General features: G+C 37.8%; 1 protein-coding gene across 3 annotated transcripts in view; it reads left to right on the top strand.

Moving 5' to 3' along the window:
* The first annotated feature begins 2,886 nt into the window (after positions 1-2,886).
* cdh19 (cadherin 19, type 2) overlaps positions 2,887-4,911 on the top strand; it is a 54,795-nt gene continuing 52,770 nt past the window's right edge. For all 3 annotated transcript variants that reach the window (XM_024280415.2, XM_024280418.2, XM_024280417.2), the window contains exon 1: positions 2,887-3,216. The gene's annotated coding sequence lies outside the window, so the exon portion shown is untranslated. The remainder of the gene's footprint in view (positions 3,217-4,911) is intronic.

Raw genomic sequence — 4,911 nt, 5'->3', positions numbered from 1 at the left:
AAAACTAGAATCAACATTCATGCTAGGAATGACTGAGTAAAAAATAGTAAAAAGCTCCAGTGTTGAATCATTAATGCAATTAACCGGTTTCTAAATCGTAGAAAAGTAGCTTTTTGCTGATATGTACGACTGAATCCAAAATCTTCTCCTACTCTTCCAGTTGTGGGAGCGTCTGGAGGGGTAGCTGGGCAGCTGTCGGAACTTTTGACTATGTATCCCTCCACCGCGGGGGGGATACGGGGAAGAAAATCTTCCATTAGGGGGCGCTCTAAAGCACAAAAGGTTACATTAACGCTTTAATGTGTTCAATTAATCAGAAAAAAATGAACACGTTAGCAATTATTAATGCTAATTAACTAAACGAAAAAACCGTCTTCCGCCTGTTCAGGCTTCTGCGGTGTGTGATTATTCCTGATAATGCACACTTTGTTGGGCTTTATCCTGCTTATAGCATGGACATTTACAAAACAACATTTTTTTTCTTAATAAATAAATATTCAACTGGTGGGCTGCACGGTGGCGCAGTGGTTAGCGCTCTTGCCTCACATTTTTATGGTTATTTTTTTGGTTTAGATCACTTTTTCATAAAAGGTGGACTATTTATGGAGAGAAAATAATCTTTGGATTCGTGTGTTCATATTCCTGATTTGTAACTCATATAATACATTATGTGTATAACTTGTACTATGGAGAAACTTTGCATTTTCCTACTTTATTAAACAGTTATGTCTGATAATTAATATAAAAAGTTAAAACAGTCCCCTCCCCCTCTGTCCCGAGCGCCGTCCGGACAGCCACAGATCGTGGCGGGCCGTTGGGCTGGTCAACCCTCTCCGCCCTGTGGGTGTTTAGAAGCCCTCGCGCTACAATCACCGCATTCTACCGCCTTCTCAGCGGAGAAGCTCTGTGGGTTTTTGGTGTTTTTGTGGCATGTTTCTGATCATTGAAGACATATTTAAAGAAAATGAAGCTCAAAATTGCAATTCTGCTTCTTTTTTTTTTACTGAAATCATGTATAAATGGAAAAAAATCTCATTTGTAACATAGAGTAGGCTGGGCAGGCAACATGTTTCCTCAGCAATGGAAGGGAAGGGGGTCCGGGGTTGCTCCACACCAACAGTTCCACCTTCAACTCGGAGGAAAATTTCTAGTTAACCCTTGCCGCTCTGCAGAAACTATGTCCTAGAAACAGATCGATGTTATAAATAAACAGGAACGCTTTAGAAATAGATCAAAAGATGATGGCAGTTTGATTTTAATGACCAGAAAGATGGAATTATGGGAGAATGTGATAATGATAAATAATCTCCAAAATCTTTAGACAAAAATTGTGTAATTGGGTAAAAAATGTTGAGGAGTTTGTATGTTTTTACATTTGGAGTTCATAGAATAACAAATGGGTAAACATGGTAGTGGCAGTGTGATGGTTTTTTTCTTTAAAAGTGTCAAAACAAGAAAAATGTCCATAAATAATAGAATGCTTTGGAAGTAGAGCGCAAATAAACCAACATCTATAAAGTTTAAAGTTTATGTCTGCTGCTAAATTCGATAGAGATGATGCTTCAATAAATAAATAAATTCATAAATGCACCATTTGAACCTGAAGCTCTGGAGCCTCATGTGGCTCTTTTATCCCTTTTTTTTGTGGCTCTGTAGTTGTTAAAAAAAAAAAAAAGGTAATGTTTCAAAGATTTGTTATTTCAGTTTTGCCATTTCCGTTTAGATTTATGATGTCATAGAAAAGAAATGTTCTTTAAATTTGGGTTTTTATCATCACATTAGTTAAATAAGTCTCCACAATTCTTACATTTTGGTAAATTACTCAAAAGTGGTTAAAGTTTTAAGCAAATGCAGTTTAAAACAATTAAAAAGGATGTAGAATTATGAGTTTTGTGCCTCACATCTTAAAAAAACGAGAATCAAAAGCTCTCTTTATTTTTAATATTTTAGTTTGTTTTTTAATAATTTGACTGTTCTTCAATGTTAGTAGTAAATTGAAACAAATAATGGTGTCACACCAAAATCCTAATGACAAAACACATCATGTTTGATTGTTTCTGCGTTTTATTTTGAAATTACTTTATCGATCTTAATTGGTGTATTTTATTTTGAAAGGAACTTGTGTGCTGCTGTCAAAAGTAAAATAAACCACAACAGTTATAGAAGCATATAAACACTGTTGTAATTAATTATTGTAATATTTCAAATCTACATTTTTAAAAAAGGTTTTTAATGATCACAAAACATAAATATGGTATATTTTTCATTTCGAAGATAGACTGAAGTCACTATTTCACAACCAATTATAGAGACAGGATAATTACTTCTCCACGTATGGACAGAAACATTTACACTATTATTTTTCCTCCTATGAAATATAACCATTTACTTCATATTCATTTCATATCTCCGTCATGCTGAATTCTATTAACGATCTGAATCGTTTAAGGTTTCTCATTATCCTTTTTCCCAGCGTTATATATATATATAGAAGAATGAATTCCACATCACGCTCCTCTGTCGGGCGAGAAGGTTCAAGGTTTGAATCCCAGCTGAGTTCCTGTTTTTCTCCATCCTCCTCCAACAGTTCAACAACAGGCTGGCTCTGAGACTGGAGGGGTAGCAGAGGTAAGGCAGCGCAAATATCCTTATTTACAACTCGATTATGTAAACAACCGGGACATTCTGAGCGACAAACAATCTCTGGAGGGATTGGACGCTCCGCGTCGTGAAGGGGGTCACCGTTTAAATGGGAGAATGCAGGAACGGCGCGCTCGAATGTCAAAAAACAGGCTGTTGCCGTCCTATCACTAGCAAAACGGTGACCTTACAGCGGATGAATTTCCATCTGCTCGCTGCTCCGGCTCCACTCTAATAAGCCCAGGATTGTTCACAGAAACAGGAGGGAAAAAAATCAGATAGAAATGCGTTTGTAAGGCCGGGCGGCGAGTATTTGCATGGCGATGAAGGCCTGGAGTGTTCTGCAGTGACTGAGATGCGAGTCTCAGACAATACATGCTGTGTTTGTTCTTCCCGGGGAAGTTTGACGAGGAAAGGAGGTGGAGGAGAAGGAGGAGGGGAGGTCTTCAGTGCAGGGATTACACATTTGCTATTGTGGAGACTTCTCCAGTACCATGGGGTTTTGTTAAGCAGATTGGGCTCCTTCACACCCAGCGGATCGCTCTCGTGACTTGGCGGACGTAGAACCTCCAACAGGTGCGTGGAGTTTATGTGCTACAGACGGACCACATTTTTTTAAACATTTTTATAGATTAAACTTTCTGCTGTAACTCTGAAGAACATGGAACCTTAAAGACATCTTATGGAATTTGCAATTGGTGGTTAAAATTTTGGTGATAAAATCGACAAATTTGTTTAATATGGACATTTTCTGAAGTTTATCTACACAAAAATACATTCCTGCTCAACCAAATGGTTGGCACGTGTAGAAAACGTGTTAAAAAATACTGATTGTGTGTATTACTCCCCAAAGTACGGAGGCCCTAAAGGGACATTGAAGGAAAAACTGTTTTTTAACCAAAAATTGAAGTTAAAATATATATATTTCTGTTTGCTAACTGGTGCGCACCAGATAGTGACTAGAGATTTTTTTATATACTTCCATTTTTAGATTTCTTTTCTTTTTCCAGGTATCTGGTGCGCACCAGTTACTAACCAGAGTATTTTAATTTCTAAAAATTAAAGTAAAAAAAAAAAAAAGGAACTTTTACAGAACAGGAATAAGCAGCAGAAAATTAAATTAATTCTTTTTTTCCTTTTTTTTTTGGTAAAAGGTTGAGAAGCTTTTAGTTGATCTTATTCTAGCAATAATTTTAACATTTATCTTGACTTGTTATAGATCCTTTTAGTGTATGATGATGTAATCAGTCTGTGTTTGGGTTGTAGCTTAATGGCGTCTTTTTTTTGTAAAGTACTTTGATTTTCTTTTTTTTTCTTTTCTTTATAAATAAAAATTACCAACTTCAATCTGGCTGTTTATAGACAAACAACCGTTGGTGCCAACAAGTTCTTTTTAAAGACCCACTTCAAGGAAAACGCATGTCATCTCCATGTCGTCACATATCAACGTTTATTTAAAGGGTGACCAAACCCTAAATCAACTTTTTATGGTTGTTGACCTCTATAAACGGGGCTTAAATGTCCCGTTTGTTGGTCATTGCCAACATTTTTTAAAAATTAAAATAAACTTGTTTAATTCTCTAAAATATAGTCAAAAACTGTCTGTGTGCTGCCCCTGACAGGTTGAAACGAGGTATTAAAATTGAATTTTATTATTTGTCAAATCCTTTGATTTGACCAATTATAATCCATAGCTCCACCCACCTGACTGGATTTTCACATTTGGGCTGTGGGCGGAGTCAGCCTTCAACTTCCCTGTTTGGTTACCCTTTAAGGACCCCTCCCGCGGTTTCTCCAACTCGTTTTTTGACGTTCTGGCTGTTTGTAAAATAAAGGGTCCGCAACCCTTGGGACTTGGTACCAGATGCGGTAAGAAGCCAGATGCAGACCGGTCCTCTGCGTGCCTCCAGTACTGCGACCCTAACCCGGCACCGGACGCGGTAGCAGATGCAGTACCAGACCCGAACCAGTAACAGATGTGGTATCGGGCGCAAACCAGACTCGGTACTGGGTAAGTTTCCCATGTTTGCACCATGTCCCTGCACTGGACCATATTCAGTTCGTGGCCTGGAGGTCGGGGACCCATGATTCAATGGGAACAGCCAGCAAGTCAAAAAACGACGAGTTGAGGACACCCAAAACGTCGAAAAGGGGCGCGGAGTGATTCTTAACCAATATATGATGAGTTGGGAGTAAGAATGTGTTGGTTCTTGGGACATTTTCTGATTGAAACAAAATAAAACTCAAATTTTCAATTTTAAGTATTACTTT

The sequence above is a fragment of the Oryzias melastigma genome, linkage group LG20 (assembly GCF_002922805.2).
Source record: "Oryzias melastigma strain HK-1 linkage group LG20, ASM292280v2, whole genome shotgun sequence".
Lineage (NCBI taxonomy): Eukaryota > Metazoa > Chordata > Actinopteri > Beloniformes > Adrianichthyidae > Oryzias > Oryzias melastigma.
This window is presented reverse-complemented; position numbering and strand designations above follow the sequence as displayed.